Consider the following 24,729-nt stretch of genomic DNA (forward strand, 5'->3'; position numbering starts at 1 on the left):
CTTAGATCACTTATGTTATATCTCCAGCAGGCTATGCATAACAAATTCAGCTTGAAGATTTTAGTGCTGGGCTCTTAGTCTTGTCCTTTTTTACTATACATCCATTCATATACCTACCTCCCCATTCACCCACCCTTCCATTCATACAATTATCCATCCATCATCCATCCATCCATTCACCCATCCACCCATCCATCCATCCATCCATCCACCCATCCACCCATTCAAGGCTATTCCCTGAGACTCTGAAAAAATAGGTCAGCTCCCAGTATGAAAGACTTCCCACAAGAGAGGATCTTGGAGTATAGGCAAGTTTCCACCACTCCAATGTAAAAAAATTTAGTATCTTCAACTAAACTCATTATCTTGCCTGAATAAGCTCAGAGCCAGGCCCCCTTTTCCAATGTCCACAAGATCCTGAAAATGCATCCAGCCTTTCTTTTATTCTAATATCTGTCATAGGAGCACACTCTGAGAGCAGACTGTGGAACACTTCTACTTATAAGTAACAGAAAGTTTAAGGAGCATTTCTTTGAACCACGTGTCTATTTGCTTGGATGTCTGGAGGTATTCAGGGTGAGATGTCAGCAACTCACGTTCACTTTAGCTCCATGCCCCTCCCCCCATTGTTGTTTTGTTTTCATTCACTTGTTTAGACTTTTTTTTATTTACTTTTTTTGTTTGTTTTTTGTTTTTGTGTTTCTTTTAGAGACAGGGTTTCTCTGTGTAGCTTTGTGCCTTTCCTGGAGCTCACTCTGTAGACCAGGCTGGCCTCGAACTCACAAAGATCCGCCTGCCTCTGCCTCCTGAGTGCTGGGATTAAAGGCATGCACCACCAACGCCTGGCTTAATTTACTTTTGTGTCTTTCACATCATGCCTCATGATCCCACCCATATCCTTCCCTCACAGAATAAAACAAAACAAAATTTAAGAGAAAAAATGGGGGGGGGGGAGAAAGGGAGAAAATCTCATTATGAAAGCTACAGTGTGACACAGTGAGTCACACAGTAAACCCTTTTATCGATACATTTTTACATGCAGGCTTTCATCACAAAGAAACATTGGTCTAGTTCAAGGCCCCTTGTCTCTGCTACACTTGGGTGAGGTCTCCATCATTGCCCTGACTAGTTCACTCCTTGCCCCTTGCAGAGATGAGCAAGGGGTGGGGCCTGTTCTCCTGCTTTTAGGTCCTTAGGGTAAGTTCTTCCACATCTTTACCTTCAGGGACAGCTCTACTGTGTTGTCCAGGCTAGGTGTAGGGGCACTCTCCCAAATGCTGCAGCTGACTAGAGGAAGGGACAGCACTCCTGCTATTGTGACCTCAGGGCCAGCTCTTCTATCTGCATCAGATGTTGATGGGCACTGTGAGGGGGGACATCTCTCTACCATCATTGCCACCATATGACAGATGAGTAATGGGGGTAGCTCTTCCATACCCACAACTTCAGGGCTGGCTCACCTCCACCTCCACCACCAGGGTCAGCTGGCTCTATTGTGCTTCCCAGGTGAGGAACATGGACTGTATTTTCATTTACTTTTGAATTTATCTCTACCTATTTATTGAATTGTGGGTCTACATCCAAGTATCACATCCACATTCAAAGCATAAAACAGAGGTTGAAAAGATGGATCAGTGGGTGAAGCAAATGATCTGCATTCGTGAACACTTGAGTTTGATTACCTATCAACCATACAACAAACCAAGTATGCCTGCATATTCCTGTAACCCTAGAATTGGGAAATGAAGACAAGCAGATCTTGAAAATTCCCTGGTCACTCAGTCTTCCAGTTCAGTGAGATTCTCTGTCTCAAACAATAACATCAAAAACAATAGAAGAAGAAACCTGGTTGGCCAGGTGGCGTGGTGGTGCATGCCTTTAATCCCAACACTCGAGAGACAGAAGCAGGTGGGTCTCTGAGTTCAAGGCCAACCTGGGCTACAGAGTGAGTCCCAGTATGCAAAGCTACATAAAAAAAACCATGTCTCAAACAAACAAACAAAACAGAAGAAGGAGGAGGAGGAGGAGGAGGAGGAGGAGGAGGAGGAGGAGGAGGAGAAACGCCTATCTGGCTTCTACTGCATACACACACAAACTCATGAGCATGCACTATAACACTCAAAAGAGCAAGAGTGAGAAAGCAAGAGATATATAGAAAGAAAGAAAGAAAGAAAGAAGAAAGAAAGAAGAAAGAAGGAAGGAAGGAAGGAAGGAAGGAAGGAAGGAAGGAAGGGAGAGACAGAGGGAGAGAGAGCAAAAGAAAGAAAGAAAGAAAGAAAGAAAGAAAGAAAGAAAGTAAGAGAGAAAGAAGTTAGATAGATAGATACATAGATAGATAGATGTTAGATGACAGAAAATAGTATGATGCTAGAATGTTGTCCTCCTGTCCTACCCTTTTAATTAAAATCAGGATTCCATTTTAGTACTTTGAGTAGGTTCATTTGGTCCAGCTTAGACTGAGCATATTGAATACAATTTTGAGGAATGGGCAGAGAAAACAATTTGAATTGATGAATGGATAAGTGATAAGAATATGTCTATCCATTTTATTCAGTACCACCTTTCTTATATTTCTCATATGCATCTTAGAAAGTGTCATCAGAAGAGAATAATGTCTACAGATTGGTACATTCTTGGACTGAAGTTAGGCTTCTAAGACTGAAACAAACAAACCTTTCAGAACACTGATGTTCATTCAGCCCATTGATGCTGACAAACAGCAAATCCCTGTATATGTCTAATATCTGTGTGACCCAGGCCCTACCCTACTGTTGAGTTAGTCCTGTCTTGGCTTCATCTTCACTCCATTTCATCACACTGCCATCTATAAACTGCAAGCTTTACTTGTCCTTTAGCAGATTTATGGCAAGATGGATGAGGAAAGAATGTCACATCTCATTTGGCACATAAAACCAGTTCCTAGGTCTGCTGTTACAAAGTACAAGAGACATCCTGCCTTAAAAACAAACAAGGAAACCAGAAATTACTTGCCAAGCAGGTCTAATGTCTAGAAGTTTCACGTTCTGGTGTTGATAGGCACCTAGATGGGTGAGCCTACTTTTGCTTCTCGAGAGGCTTTGGAAAGTTCATGAAGTTTTGAGCATTTCTTGCTGTGTACCAATCAGATCTTTCATCTCTGTGACAAAATGCATAAGAATACAACACAAAGTAAGATTTATTTAGGGTCACAGTTTGTAGTTTTTCTTCAAGATTGACTGGATCCAATGGTTTTTAGCCCTAAGCCAAAAGTTTACCTGCTAATCTCTGAAGTGATTCTAGGGCCAGTCGAGCTGACAAGCTTAGCCATTGTACATGGCTTGTAGATGCATTGCTATCATCTATATGTTCACTTCATAGAGTGCTCTCCCAGTGTGTGAGTCTCTGTGTCCAAGAATCTCCCTCTCTATAAGTATATCAGTTAGGTTAGATTGCGCTCTTTCCTAATCATTCCACTTTAGCTTGATTGTCTCTATAAAACTTTAGCTCCCAACAAGGTCATATTCTGGAAGGCTGGGGCTAGGCATTAGCAGTCAGATTTAACAGTTTAATTGGGGAGAAGGTTGGCAAAACTCACCTTATAACAGGTTCACTAATCCAGGGTCCACTAGGCATCCGAATCCAATAAGGCAAGGACTTCATGAGAGATCCAGGCTGCTACAAAATCTTACACAGGTGATGAAATTGGATGTCCTGGGCTCAGTCAGCAGTGACATCAGCCTCATGTCATAGAATAATCCCTTGTGTGCAAAATTCTCATTTGATGTAAACAGGGATCCTCCATACAGAGAGAATTTAGTGAGATGATGCAAACTCTCAAACATTGCCTGCTACCCAGTAAGACTGTACTGAAGTTTGTTATTTTCTTTCTTTTACTATTATTGACCAAACGTACACACCCCATTTATTTTTCAATTTCTTTCACATAATTGTCAAAAAAATACTTCAAGTTTTCAAAATGCCTTGTTGAATTCAAAAATACTTTCCCTCTCCACATGTCCCTCATCTTCAGCATCCATTAACTCTGCCAAAAGTAGAAACTATTTTATTAGAAATGATTAATTCCTTAAGAATCCATGTAGAATTTTCAACTCGACATCTCCAAATGCATTTCTATATTTACTCAGCCTAAAAGTCTTTCTCCTCATCAAGCCCCTCCTATACATTAAGCTGTCATTCTGGAAATCCATATATTTTATTCCCCTCAGTCAGTCTATCTTAGTCCATTTTGCTTTAGTAGAATTATAAACTTAGGCTCAGTAACTATTTAAAGACAACTGGGGAATAAGCATGCAAATATGTGAGCCTATAGGGGGCATTCTCATTCAGACTATCCCTGTTGCCCATACTCTAGTGAATGTCCCATACCTATGCACATATTGCCAGCACCTATTGAACTTAGTGCATTATTTTAAGAGAGAGAGAAAAAACATGAAGTTGAGAGGGGAATGTATTGAGATGACCTGGAGGAGTTGGAGGACGGTGAAAATAGAGGTGGTTATGCTTTACATTTCCTTGTACACACTTGAAGTTCTCACGAATAAATTTTTAAGAAATTAGAAAATGTAAAAAAAAAAAGTAGGAACAAAATTTATTTTATTCCACTGTTATGGCCAAGGAAAGTATACTCTTTCTCAAATTCCCCAATCATTGTGCACCTGTGTTCTACAATGGTGCCAGTAGTACTGGGTGTGTGTGTAGGGAGATTAGTTAACCTGGAGTTCCTGACAATGGCAGAGGCTTCAAAGCTGGTTCTACTTGAAATAAATAGATTCATTTCATGTATTTACAAGTAGTATATTCATATTACTTGCAAATAGTTTGGCCAGCTTTAATCTTAATCTGGCTTTTGTTCATATTGACAAAGGAAAGCAAACACTAAACAGAACATGAGGCAGCTTCTCCCAGCTCCCAGTTTCACAGCAACATAAAGTCACAGCTGATTTTATGGCCCACGCATTGCAGGGATTACAGGGTGTGACAGCAAAGTGGCTTTTTGAGAAATGAGATGCTGCATACTTCATTATTTCCAATATTGCCACCCTGCCAGCAATTGCTATAAAAATGTCCTGAGTACTGAAACAAGAGGGGGTAGATTTTCCCAACAGCTGCCAAGTGATATGGAAGCCCCCCCGCCCCCATGCTTGTACATTGCCCATTTGAGCTGTTGGCATAGAAAGGGAAACATCAACCAAACCATTTATTAAGGGCCCAGCTGTCCTGGCTGCCACACAGATGCTGTGCAAACAGCCAAAACCAGAAACATCCCTGCTCTCCAGCCCAGGATCAATCAGGGCTGACAGTTCTAGGCTGAGGGTCCAGTTATGTCATTGTGGGTGTGAACAGAAAAGCCTACAAACAGAATCTCTCCTTACTATCTAAGTGCAACCCAAGAGATGGCCAAAAGATATTCAATTATTCTTTGGCTTTAAATACAATTGAATGTGGCTGGCTTGAGGCCCATACATAGCTTATGAGTCTCAGAGTCAGGAGCCAAATACACATCCTAGGAATATGCTCTCATCGCTATTTCCTGTATCCTACTAGGTACCTTCCACACATTTCACAATTTAAATCTTTATATAAATATTCTTGCAACATGCAAAATTCAGAATGGTAAGATTTTAAATCAGAAAGGCACCTGTGATCCTGAACCAACAATTTATTTATAAAGGATCTGTGCTTCCTGCAATGTCCACTACACCACTACATTTCATTGGTGACAGAGCTGGGCCTGAGTCCTAAGGTGACTGAGAGTTTCCATGCACAGCATTTACATTTGAATTTGGAATGTGAAAGGCCTCCTTAGGCTTCTTCTTTCCCAGTCTGAAAGAATTCTTCTCATTGCTCCACCTTGGTACTTGTGAGGCAGCCTGAAATATGTCCTGCCTGCATAAACAGGGAAGCTAGGGCTTCATCTGGGAGAATAAAGGTTTGCCCTTGGAAACATAAAGCCAGAGAGTATGAAGTCAGCTCAAATTCCCATTCATAAGAAATTGACTGGGCTTTTCTCACCTAGGAACAGTCACAACACAGCTACTCACACAACAAAGTCATGAATAAATTTAAACCATACATTAATCTCAGGCTATAACTGATGTATAGGAGTACTAAAGGAACAGCCACATCAGAAAAAAAGTTTAGTATTTAAGGTTTAAAATTTGAGGACAATTAAAATTAGATGCACAAAGTGTTGGTACATGTTGAATTGAAGTATGCTTTTTGCAGTCCTTCACTGGAAGGGACTGAAATAAAAGGTCTAGAAAGTTCTTTCTGCAGCAACTTTGCTAATGGCAAAAACATCAATGGGAGGGTAGGGCAGAGGACTTGGCAGAAGGGAAAATAATTCTAAGGATGTGTAAAACTCCACATGGCACCCTACATAATGTAAGCTTCAAATTCATTTTCACATGAAAGAGTTTAATTAGATGTCCTACAAAAGGGGCTAAACTCATACTCATCCCAGAAATCAAAAGTTACAGAAAGACAGACAGACAGACAGACAGGAAGAAAGAAAGAAAGAAAGAAAGAAAGAAAGAAAGAAAGAAAGAAAGAAAGAAAGAAAGAAAGAAAGAAAGAAAGCTAGCCCAGTTGCCCACTTTCAGGCTTAGGATATCTACCTCTCCTCGAAGAATTAGTCAAGCAGGACCTGGTTGTAATGGAGACCCCCCAAAATAATGCAGAGTGTTGTCATTGCTCTTGGCTGCAGATGGTTGCCACATCAGAACTTCTTGGTAAGACCCCCATTGCTGAAGGCACCACACACAGGGATCATATAGGACATGGAAAAATCAAGTAAGTCCTGATCAGGAAGCTTCCTGCCTGCTGGCTGGCTCTCATAGCGCTGGAAGATGATAAAAAATCTGCTGTGAGAATGAAAAAAAAATAGCATTATCAATAGTGTTAAGCTGCTGTGAACTGAAATATGGACTGACATGGCAAGATATGCTCATTTGTATAAAATAGAGGCATGGACAGTATGAGGATGGCCAACTGCTTTCTGACTGGGGTTAAGGCCTGCTACACAGGAAGAAACATGCCTGGCACTGCAAATCTGGCCAATAACCCATAGTTATACAGGCTAAAGGTGTGAATCTCCTATTATTATTTTTGCTAAATGGATGTAATATAAAATGCCCTCTAAATTCCCATCTCCTTACCTATAAATTAATGCAGTTTTCAGATCTCATAAGAGATGCTTCATTGTGCGGTGCGTGGTAGTTAACACAGAGACTCATAACTGGTCCAAGTGCAGAGAAAAGTGACTACAGGGTACTCATCCACAAATGGGACTTCTATGACATCTCCTCCCCAAAGACTCAGGGACCAGTGTGGAAGATGAATTAGAAAGATTTCATGAACCAGACGACTAGAGCAATCCAGTATCTGCAGTAACAAGCCCACTGCATCCATGAACTCACAGCAGCTGTGGTGGCCTCCACAAGACCTTCACAAGCTCAAACTAGTCAACATTCTAATATGGAGTAGGGAGGGGTAAGTGAGACTCACACCTCTAACTGAGAAGCTGTAATAGTTGATGGCTTCTGGGGCTGGGAAGACAGTTAGTTTTGTTTAAGTGTGTGCCTCCTGATAGGCCAACCATACTCCAATGCATGGACTTCTCAGAAGAATATAGATAGTGTAAATGGGAGATAATGGAGTATTTTAAAAAAAAAAATAGCACTGGATGTTGAGGGGATAGAGAGATGGGGACATATCTGGGAGAAGTTAAGGAGAGGGGTGGGGTGATTATGATCAAAATACATCATACAAAAATCTCAACAAATTAATAAAAATATGTATTTAAAAAACAGAAGGGGGTCTGGATTTTAAATGACTATGTCTACTGGGTGATTTTTGTGTGTCAAATTGGCATAAGCTAGAGTCATCTGAGAAGAATGAGCCTCCATAAGAAATGGAAATGCCTCCATGAGATCCAGCTGTAAGGTGTTTTGTCAATTACTGATCAATGGGAGAAGGCCCAGCACATGGTGGGTGGTGCCATCCTGGGCCTGGTGGTCCTGGGTTTTATAAGAAAGCTGAGCAAGCCATGATGAGTATGCCCATAAGCAACACCCTCTATGGTCTCTGCATCAGCTCCTGCCTCCAGGTTCCTGCCATGTTTGAGTTCTTGTCTTGACTTCCTTCAGTGATGAACAGTAATGTAAAAGTGTAAGCCAAATAAACCCTTTTCTCCCCAACTTGCCTTTTGGTCATGGTGTTTCAGCAGTAGAAACTCTAAGACACCGTCAAACAGCTGTATCCGCCCAAGCCTGGACTTTTGCTATAATTGTGTAGAAATAAACTTCTTATCTTACCTTAAAATAACAAGAACAAAACACCCAGGAAAGTACTCACACACAGGTATGTGTGTCCAGTCATTAAACACAGACCAACAGGAGACATAAAATTTTGGTTTAATTTTCCTTTTAATCAACAAATCAATATGAATATTCATGAGTCACAGTGGTAACAACAGCGAGATTGATAAGGCACAGTTCCTTGCCCTCAAAGAATTCTGAACTGAGCTAAGAAAACAGACAAGACTAAGTGGTCAAACCATGCTACAAAGAAAGTTCTAGAAGACTGCCAATCAAAATTTCATGGGACTGAGGACTTACATTCTGTAGCAGTTGGCAACAGGATGGGGATTGGATTTAAAAAGGTAAGTACAAAGATTAGAGTGACCTTTCAGAAAGAAGAAATTGGGGTTGGCAGCATATTGAGTTGGAAGTAGCAAGGTGCATTCAGTAACTTGGGATATTGTGTATCATCTGGGACCAGAAGCAGGAAGAACCAGGGCAGCAGAATTTGCTAGTGCATTTAGGAGCTGGTTGAGGAACTGTGACAATCCCGATGCCATTCAGTAGGTGAGCAATACGTAGATACATGACCCAGAAGTTTGTAGCAATCAGAAGCTTGGGGAAGGTGTTTAAATAAGTGTCTGGAGACTAAATCTCCATGAAAGATGACCCAGCCATAAAAAGACCAGTTAAGACTTACTAAGAGCCTTAAAGAGGCAGCACAAACTAGCATACAAGAGTCTTTTCCTGAATATACTTGTGCCCCATCAGTGAATATTTCTTATCTGGGAAACCTAAATTCATATGGAAGAGGAATCCTGAACTGTGGCTACATAATGTCAGGGATAAAGTTAGTTTCATGACTGTTGCTGCTCCAGATCTTAGAGCACAGTGTGTAGAGAGTAGGGATTTCCAGGGTGTATAGACTATGCTGTGATCAAATGAGCTCTAAACTGCAGCTTCATGTTCCACATTGTAAACCCTCTAGCAAACTCAGTGGCCCATTGGGGTTGCGAGTCTGCTCTGGGATAAAACATCTTAGGTCCAATATCACTTTCACTACAGAACTATAGAAGTTCTTCAACCATAATAGAAGGGGAAAAATTGTACCAATGCCATTCATTCATTAAGGAAATGACAACAGTTATTGTATGGAAACATTCAAGTCTCTTTGTGTGTTAAGTGAGGTAATATCTTCATCTTAACTAAAATGATAGAATATAAACTTTCCAGGGCTGTTCCGCATTTTTTTGTTTGTTTGTTTGTTTGTTTTGTTCTTTTTTTTTTTAACCATTAGAAATCATCCCTGTAGAATCAAAGGTGGACAATGAAGGGAAGAGAGCTGTATGTGGGGTTACTGGGCTGTTCACTACAGGTGTTTGTCAATCATCTGGTCAGTATACCTGCCCACCATAAATTCATTGGCCATGTGGGTAGATCATTAATTTTTGGCCACTGCAACAAAAGTGGAAGTATCATGTCTCATCTAGCTTCTAATCATATAAAAAACAAAATCTTCCTACATATAATCATTCATTCTCTCTGCTAGCATCTACAAGATGTATAGTAGAATAGAGGGGGACACTGTGAGTGAAAGGAAGATAGAATTACAAGGGGACAGAAACCTGGGTCCTTGGAATGAAGAAGATTAACTCACCAGAACAAACTTCCGTGAACTATGACCAGTGTTATTGTTTCAATTGCCACTCAAAGACCCATGTGTTTGAATACTCAGTCTCCGGCTAGAGACGCTGTTTTGGTAGACTGTAGAACCTTCAAGTCATAGAGCGAAGTTGGAGCTAGTGGACTTCTGCTGAGGTGGCACTGATGGTAAGGCTGGCTTAACTTCAGGTCCAGGGTGTGCTTCCTAATCTTCTGCAGTGTAAACAAGGCACTTCACACTCATTCCGCTGTGCCTTTGTACCATGGTCCACTCCAGCCCCTGGTGAGGGGGGCTGAAACAAACCCTTCTTTCTTTCAGTTGTGTCTTGTCAGATGTTGAGCCAAAATCATCAAGCTGAGGAAGTGCTGAGAATGGCAATGAATCCCTTAGAAAGAAGACTGTAAAGAGACAAAGACCTCATGCCTTAGGCGACGATGTAAACCAGGACTTAATGCTAGTCAATATTCTTGTTGATGTGACTAAACATAGCTGACAAAAAGAAAATGAAGGAAGGGGAAGTCCATTTTGGCTTAAGGTTTGAGGTGACACAGTCTACCATGATGGCATAAGTTGAGTTACAGGTGGATTGTGAGGCTTGATGGCAGGAATGTGCGGCTGCCCAACTTGGTAACTGTTCAGTGGACCTACAAGCAGCTGAAGCAGTAAGCAATCTAGCCCCAAATTCTCCTCTCCCCTTCATTTTCCAAGTCTCAGACAACTGATCATGAGGTAGCTCCAACCACATTCAGGGTGGATCTTCCCTTCCTCAGCTAAACCTTACCCAAACACCCCCACAGAAATATGCAGAAGTGTCTCCTAGGTAATTCTAAATCCACACAAGTTGGCATTAATGATTAATAATTACAGAAATCAAAAGGAAAATCTGAATTGTAACTTATGTAGTCAAAATACATGATAAAAACTGATGGATTTATAACTGAGAGCAGCAAAACCTGACATGCTCTGTATATGGCTTAGACATTCCTGTTAGTGATGGCTTTTAAATTTAATTTTTTTCTTTCATCACATTCTATGTAGAGAACTTGTTGGATGTATTTATTAATTCTGCTAACTGATTCACCATGTCTTCTCCATAATATTTATTCATACATGTTTGCTACAGACATTGGTAGTTTGTTTCTTAATTTGCAATGTTAAACAGTATATTTATGTCTATTTTCTTATTGTATTGATTAGGACTTTCGGCAAAAATATTGAGTAGATGCCATGCTGGAATGCATAGCATCTTATTACAGTCCTGATTTCTGGAGAAGACTTTTAAAATTCACCATTGAGTATGTTAAATATGTTTTATGTATACTTATTTATTTAAAGATATTACAGGTTATATTGTGGAAATGCCTCCATTTTGTCTGTTAGCTAGGAATGTAGATGAAGCTTATCAAATACATTGTTTATCTCTATTAAGATAAAAACATTAACTGCTGTATATTTTGCATTGCTTTTGTTTGTTAACTGTTTGGAATTCTATTCAATTGATTTTGTATTTTAATATTTATCCACTGATTGTTTATAAAGTTCAATGAGGCCTCATTGTTATATCATACTTCTAACATTCTGTAAGGCCCAAATGGATGATAATTTCTTTGGAATTTTGCATTTATGTTAGTAAGAGATTGGTGTATAATTTTCATTTTTTATAATGTCCTCATCCAGTTTTGATATCAAGATTTTATTGGCCTTATAAAATGACTTGAATATTTCATTTTTCTTTTACCTCCTGTTTTGTCAAAGATTGAATCTTCCTCTAGCGTAGCTGACAGACATTTTCCTTCTAAATTATCAAAAGATAGTACTAAGCTGATGATGAGATGATGTGGTATAGGAAGTGTGTGATACAATGTAATACAAAGGCAGAAGTCAGGAAGGACAAGGACTCACAGTCAACCCAAGCCAGAGCTTATGGAAAACAAAGGGCAGAGGAAGATCAATGTACTATGTACTTTCTTTGGGTAAATTGGGACTTGGAGCCTCCCACTGAGAAAGTCAGAGTTTTTAGTGAGGGGAGAGCAATAGAGCTAGAATCTGTAGTTCCTAGCTAAAAGTGAGAGAAACATGCATGAATTTTCAGATAATTTCCAAGAGAAATGCAGGTCTAAATAATAGCAGTAATAAATAATATTGCTCATTGAGCTATGTTATTCAGTTTTCTGGGTTGAAAATAGCATATGAGCTTTATCAAATTCCAGAATTTACCATGAAATTAAAATGGTAACAATGGGACATGCTGTATAGCCTTTGCTGAGATCAATACACTCAGAAATTATTTGTAATGTAAATTGTCAAAGCTACTTTGGAAAGAAATAAGGAAGAGGGTTAAGAAAAATATACACAATCCCACAGAAATCCCATTTCTGTGAATTTAAGAAAAGTATCCCAGTATCAAATCACTATATATTTAAATATGCCATTGAAATTCCATTCACAACATTAACAACAGAAATGTAACAATTACACCACTTCCAGTATGATAATGATGGCTGATAACAATTAATTGAATATTCAAAATGGAAATAGAGTGGTTTTATAATGTTCCTAGCATAAAGAAATGATGTGTGGCTGAGCAGATATCCATAAGTAGTTCCCCAGAACCAGTGCTGGATATATGTATTCCAATGTAATACTGCTCTGTAAACATGCCTAGTTATTACATATTAATTAAAATTATTATACATTCAAAAAGGTATGATCCTGATCAAACAGAGGATAGAGCATTAGTTATCATAACAGGAGAAACATGAGACTTTTAGTTGATTCAATGCTTATAAGTATAAGCACACCCAAATGCTTTTTTTCTGCTATGTAAAATTATGTGTGTAGCAGAATAAAACAACAAAGATAAATGAACAGCATATAATGTGTTTGGGAGGTGAAATGTTCTCATTATATTTAGAAATGCATTAATGTTTTTATAATGATGTTCTGTAAAAAATAGCAGATAAAATGACTATCATTTATTGAGTTCCTGTATTATGCTACCCGCTTGCTCATGATGTATCTTACTGCATTTTTACAACAACCTATAAGGGAGGTACTGCTCAGATCCATCTCTTAATTGAATTTTATTTTTATTTTCAAATTAATACATATACATACTTCAAAAAGATAAAGCAGAATAGTTGTTTACCAAGAGTAAAAAGCAATCTTGTACCCACTTCACTCTAATTCCTTTTAATATTTTAGCAGTTTTTCTTATGAATAACTCATATTTCTAAATCACACCACTGTACTAGCATCTTTAAAGTTTTTCATTTTGTTTGACTAACCATTATTGCAAATTCTTTAAAGAGAGGTACTAAATGGATATACCTCCCAAAAAGCTGAAAAGGAGCTATGAAGTTATGAAAGTCACAAGTTGTGAAACTCGGGGAAGAGAGGAGTGGCTCAGACACTCTACTGCATCTAAAATTGTAACAGAACCATACTACACACACATGTATGGAAAGGTGTATGTATACTGAGGGACAAGGGGCAAACTGTTTGAAAATCTTACTTTGCAAAAGGAGGAGGACCTTGGAATAGTAAATACCAACATCATTGTATCTATATATTAAGAAATTCAGTGTGGTATGTGTGTGTGTGTAAGTGTGTGTGTGTGTGTGTGGTTTGTGTGTGGCGTGTGCATGCATGCACATGTGCATCAGCACACCTATGAAGGATAGAGGACAACTTTCTTGGTGACAAACACTTTTTTCCTGCTGAGCCACCTCACCAGCACCAAGAAAATTAACTTCTAATCAAGACCTTTTTATGAAGAGACCTTAATGTCTAAATGACTCTAGTAGTGAATTCTGTCAAATTAACATACCCCTTCCCAGTCTGTTTTTGTTTTCTTTCTTATTTCATCCCTTTTGCTAGTAAGCTTTATACATGTCCAAATCCACCACAGTATTACCTTCTAGAAAACTCAACCCAGCATCTCTACAAAATATATGTGCATGTTTTTATAGTAGATTCTGTTGTGAGACACAAAAACTTGAATCAATGTAACTTGCTATTAGAAAGACAGTGAAGAAATAGTCTTAAACTGATATGAGGGAATGATGAAATGCCATATAAGAATAAAGAAGCATTTCTGACATATGAGACAGCTTAGATAATCTCAAAGACTATGATGCAAAGCCAAAGATATTAAAATAAATAAAATACATCATTTAATACTATTTGTGGAATGTTGTACAATAAACAAAAATAATTTGTAGAAATAGATCTCAGAAGAGTATTGAACCCTAAGGACCTTAGTTAGCTCTCGTGAGGGGCTTTCTGAGATAATAAAATGTTTTACCCTTTGTTCACAGCTGTTATCACCTTGTAAAATTCACCAGTGTTCATGCTTAATGTGTCTTTGGTTTTTATAATTACATTTATTCTTTGGCAATTTCATGCATGCAGATAATGCATTATGATGACAATCAACCCCACACACTCTTATGTCCTTCCCACTCCAATCTAACTTCCTTCTCTAGTATCCAATAACAGTCAATAGTTAGGGAGGTGGAGCCTCTGACTCATATATGAATAATTATTGATAGGACCAGTCATATTTATGCCTAGTGCAGCTACTGTTAAGTCCATGGTCGCAATGGCTATGGCATGCCCAAAGGTAGCATTTCCGCTTTTACACATCTTCTTGCTCTTATATTCTCTCTGATCCCTCTTCCACAATGTTTCCTGAGTCTTGGTGGAAGAGGCTAGTATAAACATCTTGTTTATGGATGACGATTTAATAATTACTTATTCTCAGCCCTTTGAGCAGCTATGAGTCCCTGTTCTCTTCCCTATTCACAGAAATAAGAAGCTTCACTGAATAAGGCAAAGAGTAGCAATTATCAATGGATACATGAATATTTAGAAATTGGCTTGGGATCTGTGACATTTGAATAAAATATATTGTTTGGGCATGTAGTGTTGCCTATGTTTTAGCAATGGGACTTGCATATCTTTCATTGGTTGTGGCTTTTGGTGTGACTACCTGGCCCACCTGTGATGTGGCCCTTTGAATCCCTGTTTGCTGTTATTCCCACATGGTTGGTATTTGGGCAACTGGGAGATATTGGAGGTAAAATCTCGGGGTTACTGGGTACTGACTCTTGGGTGTGATGGCTGAAGTGGCTCCAGCTCAGAGAAGGAAAGATGTGGTCTCTGGCCTAATGAAACAGCATTCTTCATGAGTTGGCAGAGGGAATTTTCAGATATGTGGTCTCTGACTTGAGAAGGGAGCAGGAACTTCAAGCAGATCTTAAAGATCTAGGAGTTCAGCTTCAGGGAATCTGGTGAACTCAAATCTAAGAAGGAGAGAGACATGGCATACTTGGACTAGGGCAATGAGAGTAAAATGACAAAGGGTAATAGGTCGTGACCTCTCACCTGGTGAACACAAAGACACTTCATGGTTCATGAAATGGGAATGTTAGGCTTCCAGAGGTAGGTATGAGTGTAGCCTCTCATCTGGGGAGTAAGGCCCTGTGACATGGAGTGTTAGTATGACAGAGGGCTGAAAATAGAACTTGTAAGCCAAAGAGCAAACTCCACCGAGGCTCTGGGGAACAGGATCCATATGGGTCCTGTGGTTTAAGTGCTGGAGAAAGCAGGTTGTGTTTTTAACCTGGGTAGTGATTTCTGCTACAGACATAACATGCTGATGAATGAGTTCTGAATAAGTCCCCAAGAGGTTGGAGGTTAGAGTGACTGAGCGGAGGAGATTACTCTGCTGGGTCTTAAAGTGTAGGGAATTACCTCTACACAGTTCTAAGACATGGGGAGCTAGGGTGCCAGTGAGAGGAATGTGTCTTCTAATCTGGGGAGTGAGCTCTGCTTAGGCCCAGAAACAGGGGAGAACTAATTCCATGCTTATCTTGAGATGCTAGGTTTAGGCAAAAGAAGAAAGATACGGTCTCAAATGGGAGATAGGACATGAATTTAGTCACCAATTTGAAAGTTAGGGTTTCTGGAAAACACGGCATCAAATGGGGCTAAAGAACCTGCTTGAGTCTTCTTCACATCTAGTCCTTTGTCTGATCTAGGGAGCAAAGGAAGTCACCTGCTTTCATACCCTAAGGCTTCCATCTGAGTTTCAAGTAAGCTTGCTTTCATCAAACCAGAGAATCAGACGCAGGGAGAAGCCTGGGTGCCTTTTGTCCCACTTCCCTTCTCATTTTATTTGACACCTCATATTCAGCAGCAGGTATGACATCATATAAACCCATCACACATAGCACAGGAGCTTAGCAGAGCCCCATCTACCACATGACTGCACCCCTAGACTCCTCTTGCTCTATGTCCCTCCAGTGCGGTGCTTGTGTCTATTCTTGTGTTCCCTCACCCCTGCCTGTTCAGTTTCTATGTTCCCTGACCCCTGCCAGGTCAGTTCTTGTGTTCCTTCACCCCTGCCAGGTCCAGAACCTCTAACTCACTGCATTGATTTCTCTGTGAAATCCATTTCTCTTTACATTACTGGGCCCATGTAGAAAACTACCATGAGAATTTTGGTTTAAGATTCTATGACTTTTCTTTTTTCCCAGTTTTCCAGATAACCAACAGAGCATTACTCAGAAATGAAAAAAATTAGGTATTGTTAATATTATAGCAAACAGCACCTTCAAAATAAATCAGGATTTTTTTGTGGAATAATATACAGAGCATATAAGAAAGTGGTGTATTGAACCTATTAATAACTTGAAAATGCATTCTTTTCCAAGTAGGATAACAAGGAAGATTATATATTGAGTATCTCTGAGGAAAATGGCTCCATTCTAGGAGTCATGATTAAATAAAAAATAAAACATAGCTCTTATATGAATATAGTTATAAACTATAGCAATCAAAATAAAACACCACTTATGCAAAAAGATATTCAAAATGAAAAGTGTATAAAATAGGAAGAAATCCTACCTATGGCTGCAGTGGGATCATCAATGGTGACACAGTATTCAAACTAAAGTTTGATGCTTATCCAATAGAAAACAGTGAGAAGTTATTCCAGGTATAGACTCCCCATAAAATCACAGAGATTTATGAATGTGTCATGATACCCTGGAAATAACAAAAGAAAGTAGAAGCAATAGTTTGGGTGAATAAAGAATACATAAGGAAAATTGTAAGAAATGGGGCTAGTAATAGTCTGTGTTGCAAAGAAATGAGCTATCAAGTCATGAAAAGATGTGGAAGAAATTTAAATGTGTATAGCTAAGTGAGAAATCTGATAAGCTAAGAAATCTGTTAAGACTATGCAGTATATGGTTATAATAACAGAGAAATTCATAAATATCTAAACTACAGAGACGAGAAAGATGAATGATTAGCAGTTGCTGGGCCATTAGAGGGGTGGAGAGGTGAAACCCATATATAGTTAATACTCTGAAACTTGTCTGTATGAGGCACAATGGCATGAGCATCTCATTGAACATTCTTCTAATCCCATGGCTCCTAAAGGAAACTGTGGCCTTTGAGTAAAAATGATATATCCACATAGGTTCATCATGTGTAGCAAATGGACCACTCTGGTCAGGGATCCTGACAGTGGGTGGCATGTACAAGTAGAGAGAAGGGATGGAAGGGCATCCTCTTTACTACCCTTTGTGCTGCTATAAACCCCAACTGCCTTTAAAAATGTATCTTTAAAATGTTACCTCCAATATCACAATATGAGCAAGGTAGTAAAAACTGAGTAAGACAGGTTCAAGAAAAGGCCTGGAACTCAAATAGTATTCGAGTGCATCTATTCTAGTCCACATTTCTACACTGAAAGAAACAACTTAGAAAGTACGCTGCAGGTTTGGTAATGTTGAAGGTTGGGAGGACTATGACGGTTCTTAATAGGCCACTGTTTACATAGTGCTAGCTTCAGCTAGGCAGTCTTCTGGCTGTGTCCATAATGATGTATCAAAGACCACCTTGAAATTTGGGGTCATATTGTACTGATAAATTCTTACAAGTCCTACAGGGATTGCTGTGCTCCTAGCTAGGGGCACTGCATTTAGCTTCAGGGTGTGGGTCATCTCCAGCTTTGCCTCCTTCAGCCACTTGCTTCTTTGTGGGAGCCTGTTTTCAGGTTCCTTGTGGCTTTACCCAGCAGGTCCGCATAGAGGATGATTAGGGCCACAGGCCTGAGTGCAGGTGTCTGAAATGGTCTGCACTTGGCTGTGCTTGGGGAGGAGGTCTTTTGCTCCACCCCTTGGCGTCTCTATAAATACCCTGGGGCAGAGACAGTCAGGACCTGTTGGAAAAGGTTCCAGGCCCTCTCAAGGCTGTCCTTTATTTTGTATCTGTTTATCTCCGCACTATAAATCCTTCTGTGTAATATTTCCTGCTGCTCACACTCTGGGGAGCTGTGGGGTTGGTGGGTAAACGCCCCACACTTCTTCAAGATTGTTCGTGAAGAAGGTCTAGGGAGTAAGAGTACCATTACTACACTGGCCAGATGCTGCTGCATTCACGAAAGTGGACAGGGTGGAACTCCTGTCTCTCCAAAAACAAAATGTGAAGGATGCAAAAAACAAACAAACAAACAAAACCAAGCACTATAGGTAGGATATGATTTTTGAGAATATCTTAATGTCTCCAGAACAGAGAATCATTCATTTAATGTGATACAGAGAAAAGCAAGATTGATAAAACAAAATGTGTTAAGAATTAAGTATTCCTAACGATAAGAGACCCCACTAGTTAAAAAAATTAAAGATCCCCAAAGAGAAAATAAACTAAATAGAATAACTAATGAAGAACATGCTTCAAGACTCTTACAAGGTCTCTCACTCACCAATAGACATAAACAGTACAGTAGAAATTTTAAGACCGGCGAAGATGTCTGTTTAAAAGGAAATTTCACATGCCTGCCTGTATGAAAATGAAAATATGTTGAATCTCATTATCACTTAGGAAAATGAAAATTTAAACTAGAAAAACATACAAGCACATACCCAACACAACATATAAAAAAGAACAAAAGACAATCGTGTTGGCACGAAGTTTTTCCCACTGAAGAAAGGAATGCATTAGGGTAATCTCTTAGGAAAATTCCTGGCTTTCTCTAGTGATTTTCCAAACTCACTTCTAAGTATATTTGCTAAATAATTGTGGAGCTTAGGGTGGAGTATTAAGAGTCCTGCCAGAGGGTGTTCATTATTAGTACATACACAACAGATCCAAACCCAAATGTCTATTAGCAGATGAGTGAATAAACACACTAAATTCATAACATGGCATTCAATACATGGGCAAATACTAAGTGAAACATGGGCCTATGTATCAGAATATGGGGCATCCAAGGATGTAAGAAAAAAAAACTCAATTTAAAAATAATGCATGCTTATTAGTCTTCTTAATGGAACATATATATATATATATATATATATATATATATATATATATATTCATATATGCAATTTTTTTTTTTTTTTTTACTTAAGACAAACTAAGAAGCCAGTTCATTTCCAAGGTGACTCTGGAGGTTGCTATGTGTGTTTCAAAGATCACAATATTTGTTTTATGCTTCTCTGCATGAATACTTTTTTTAAGCAAAATAATTAATACTTTGTAAATCTTGGTGCCTTCTTAGGTCCCCTCTCCCAGAAGACCACAGACAGTGGGACATTAAATAATGTACTAGTTTTCTCCAGATTGTGAGAATGTGGGGCTACAGGTCAGCAGGCTCCTTGCCTCCTGGGGCGCAGGTGGCATTTCCTCAGTGTGTGAGTATGGTGTCCTTTTTACCTATTCTTATGAGACACCAGTTATCTTGGATTAGGGGCCAACCTAATGTCCTTATTTCACCCTAATCTCTTCATCTTTCAAAACAACTACACTCTCAAGTCCTGGGGGTTTGGGTTTTAACATATAAATTCAGAGGACACAATTTAGCCTATAACTGTACCTAAAGCTCCCTGACAATGAAAATCATCACTCCTAGGCACTTCTCAGAGTGAACTTTCCTTGCCATGACTCTGAGCCTGTGTAATGGTTGTTCCTGGTGACATGTTTATTAGACACTAGGCTAATATGTATCACCTTCAGTAAACCCTTTAATCATACTGGCAGTATGCAGTTTGTTATTTTTCCCATTTCACAGTTGGCACAACTGAGACACGAGGGTTTTGATTGCTTTCTGCAAGATTACACAGATGGGGACCATGTGTCTGGCACTTGAATGAAAATGATCAGACTTCAAGGTAATTTTCCATCCTGGTTCACTGTGCTTAATCCTCAAGTAAAGACTTCCAGGGAGTAGCCTCAACAGTTTTGGGGCTCTAAAAGATGGGATACCTGGAAGGCACAATAATGACTCAGAGACAATGTTCGTGCAAGCTGACAGGTCACTTCCGGCTTCTGCAGTTGCTAAATTTCTTTTGCTTCCCTAGCTTCTCTTAGTATCTCTTAGATTCTCTTAGCTTCTCTAACTTCTCTTACTTTAGCTTCTGCTTTTGCCCTGACAACCTCAGTCTTTTATTATCATAAGTAAAGGAGGAACAAAAAGAAAAGGGGGAAATCACCCAATACAAAATGTTCTCATGATTCCAAAGATTATTCTTAGAAAATCACCAATATATTCTTCATCATCTTTTACTAAACACAGGAACTATCCCAGACTTAACACCAAAGCAATTATAATCTATTTTTATTATTAATGATTATACAATATTTTGAGCACTTGACCCAAAGGCTAGCAACATGCAATTTTGCAAAAAAAAGGTAAAAATAAGAACAGTGGTCAATGTACCAGGCAGTCATTTCCTCCTCACACAGTCTGCTCCAACCTCAAGACCCCCATAGCCACCTAAGTTCCTCCTCAGCCCTCTGCAAACACCAAGCTGTGTGACTGGTGGGCTACAATGACCTTAGACAAGAAATCTGTCCCTGCAAGTCAGCAACTTCTGTCCTTCTGTATCCCAACAATTCCAAGGAAGACCTAATCTAATTTATAGAGCTTCTATGAAAGGAAACTCACCTTTCTTGGCAGCTCTTTTCAGTCTAGGAACCTAATAAAGCTTGTAGCAATCACTCCATCAATTGTCACATTATCTCCATATTCCTTCAGGAGGAATAAAAAGTATCTGATTTATAGTTGTTATCTCCCTTTCTTGGTGGAGGCCACTATTTTCCTCCTATTCTAGGTTCCCACCCTTCTAGTTTGTCATCCCATCTCTATGTTACTCCATCCATAGTCTTCAGCCAACACCCCCTTAGGGTCTCAAGTTTTACACAATGTCCTTGGAATATCCTCAAAAACCGAATTATTCATCACAGCCAATTTAAGTCCAGTGTGTTGATACACATCATACCATGTGCTATAGTTGACCACACATTTGGTACATTTTATCCAAGCCTAAAAAGCTTCCTCAGGTTCTTTTCCATGAACTACATAACTGCCTCAACCCCAGCCCGAGTAATCATCTCTGTATAATTTCCTGTGAAATTTACTTCACCCCTTCTTGAATTGCAGAAATCACCATTGATCTAGGAACACAGAACATAAAGATCAGATAGAAGAAAAAGACTAGTATTACAAGAAATATTTATGTGGAGGAGGGCATGACATGTGCATGCCATAAAGCATGACCTTGGGACATGTAGACATTTCTGCCTTGGCCTCTAGAGGCATACTAAGCAGAAGATCTGGAGAAGAATACACGGAGGGTTGATGGTCCACAATCTCGGGTCCCCTTTTCTCCAATCTCTGCTGGTAACACATCAGCCATCTTATATGCTGTCCCTGGCAAAAGACCCAGGAGAAGCTTTGAAGGACAAGTTCACTACCCTGTGTGTGTGTGTGTAAGAAGCAGAGAAGTTAGAGGAAGAGGTAGATAATTGTGGACATTTCTTGATGCTTTGTGGGGTTCTGTGACTTGTTTACTAGGCACATCTTCCTGGGACTTGGGTAAACTCATGTCTTGCTTCATAAACTACTCCAACAGTGATCTGTGATGTTCTTTGAAAGCTTCATGCTGAGACAGGAACAATCTGCACTAAACAAAATGTTGCTCATAATTCTAAGCGATCTTGGTATCTTGGGGCCAAATTTCAAAATGTCTCATGTTATTATTATAGTTCTAATAATAAAAGGAGAATAACAAGAAGGCAAATAGTCTGTCCGGGAAGATGACTCTGTGCAGCCTTGTTAACCTGTGAGACAGACGTTCACCATTTCTCACTGCCAGGCTCTGCTCACACAGTGCCTTATAAACCACGCTTACTGGGCACTTGGGAGCACTTTGCAGATAATCACACATGCTTCCATATTAGATAGAATAATTTGCATGTTCTCGGGATCCACAGGAGAGCAAGTCAATTTGCATACAGGATACATTCATCTAGAACACGAGCACACACGTATTTTCTTGGCTTAGGTAGATAATGTTACAAAATGCTCTTTTATTCCCTGACAATAAGGAGATCATTTGCACACAAATGTGTTTGTCATTATATTTTTTTCATAAAATAATCAATAGAAAAAGTGTCAATATGGCCAATTCTTTGCAGGTTTCTTGTGTAGAAATTTTTCCATTCCATCTGTTCTTGAAACATTCTGGGTTTTGAGCCCCATTTTTCCTTGCATTTCCCAGACTCCAATGATCCTGTAGAGCTTGTGAGAAGCACATACCTTTAAGTGGAAAGAGAAGATGAAGATCCTGATACTTATTAGCCATTATCCAGCTAAGAAAGAACTAAAAAAAAAAAAAAAACCCATTTCATTATGTTGAGAGGGAGGAAAATGATCCCCCACAATAATAGGAATAAATGGGAAACCTCCACAAAACACTTGAGTGACCATGCCTCAAAGCAAATGCTCAGTATTGACTTTGTCCTTGGGTGCTATGCTGCTATGAGACTTGGAGCCCCTATTCTTCCCCACGTTTGGGACAAGTAGGCTTCCCTAGGTCACTGCACTGCTACCTCCATTTATTACGTTTTTATCTTAGTTCTTTCCTGGAGGTAGTGTGTTAGAACATGGTTTGGGGATTTTGCTTTATTTATTTGGTCCCTAATCAAATGTATCCCAGATAATTAGACATTGTGCCTACCTTCTGTTTATAGAAAGTGCTCTGTGAATCTCTTTCAGCAAATTTGAGTGGTGGATTCAAGGCATTAAAACTGTTTAAAATCTTGATAATTATTCCAAGACTGTTCAATTGAACTATGTCAACTTATATGCTATGGGTATGGGAAATCCTACAGAAAAAGTAGATGCTTGGTAGGATTTTCCTATAATCATCCTGAACCCGCTGTGACTTCATTATAATAAGGTCACAATAAAATGTAAAAAATAAGGTGATGGATTATAGTCTTCTTGAAATGAAACTTTATTTTCTACGTAATGTTAGATAAATTTAAAAAGTCAATGAGTGAATGAAATGAATTAGTGGACGAATAAGTGCAGTTTCACTTGCATTTTATTCGACAATTCATAACAACCAAATTAAGTCTTTTATGGGTACCATGATTGTGGACCTGATACTTGAAGTGAGATGCAGGTGCTCATGGCTTCACAGGGTTCTGATGACACAATCTGGAGCCAAGGCCGCACGAGGGTGGTGACAGCAGATCACCTGCCTAGTTAGGCAGGCAGAGATTCACTGGGTGCTCAGCCTCTGGTTCAACTAATCATTCAACATCGTGATAAGCACTGGATTACCCAAATTAAGAAAACACTCTTCAGCCTTCCTTCTCAAGAAGTATCTCACAAATCATCACCAGATACTTAGCATCCAACTCGCCAAATACAATAGCAGGTGCACACAAACAGGAAGAAGACAACTGAGCAAGTCGGAATGTACCCAGGAATCTGCACAGGCACTGCAGTGTGGAATCCAATTGGCTGTCAGAAGGAAAACAAGGGATAGAGGAAAATGTCCACAAACAGTTATGCAGACTCAAGGAAGTTGATCTATTCTGTGTGTGGAAAAGGACAAGGGCACAAGATACTCCTAATCCTGGAGTAATCTCTCTAACCCCAAAACCTGTTGTTAGTGGGTAATATACTGAATACCTTAGGACAGAAGGCCAAAGAGTGAATATCCAGTGGTGTAACTGTAGACACCAGTTGGATCAGCTTAAAGACATTCATTTCTGGAGTCCTTCCTCAGGTTTCTCAGGTGACCCTGCTAGGAATCCATGAGTTCTCTATTCTTGGATTATTTATCAGTCGGGTGTTGAAATAAAATATAGCAACAAAAGAAAAGCATATTCAACTCACACGTTTGACCTCATTTTTGGGTGAGCATTCCACATTTCTCTTTGAAACTTTAACTTTAAAAATATTTGCTGTATCTATAGGTATCAACTAGTGGGAATTCATGAAATTTAGACCAATACCTGTGGAGCCTCCACAGGACTGGACTAGGCCCTCTGCATAAGCAAGACAATTGTGTAGCTTCATCTGCTTAAGGGGCTCCATAGCAGTAGGATCAGGATCCATCCCTGGTGCATGAGCTGACTTATTGAAGCCTACTACCTATGATGGGAGACCTTGCACAGCCTTAAGTCAGGAGGAGGGGCTTGGACCTTTTTCTACTGAATATTCCAGACTCTGCTGACTCCCTATGGAAGGCTTTACCTTCTTGTAGGAAGAAATGGGGGATGGGTTGGGGCTTGAGGCTGCAGAGGTGGGAGGAGGGAAGAGGGGGAATCTGTGATTGTACATAAAATGAATAAAAATTTCTTTTCTTTTTTCTTTTTTTGAGCTGAAGATCGAACCCAGGGCCTTGCACTTGTTAGGCAAGTGCTCTGCCACTGAGCTAAATCCCCAACCCC

This window comes from Onychomys torridus, chromosome 10 (genome assembly GCF_903995425.1).
Source record: "Onychomys torridus chromosome 10, mOncTor1.1, whole genome shotgun sequence".
Taxonomy (NCBI): Eukaryota; Metazoa; Chordata; class Mammalia; order Rodentia; family Cricetidae; genus Onychomys; species Onychomys torridus.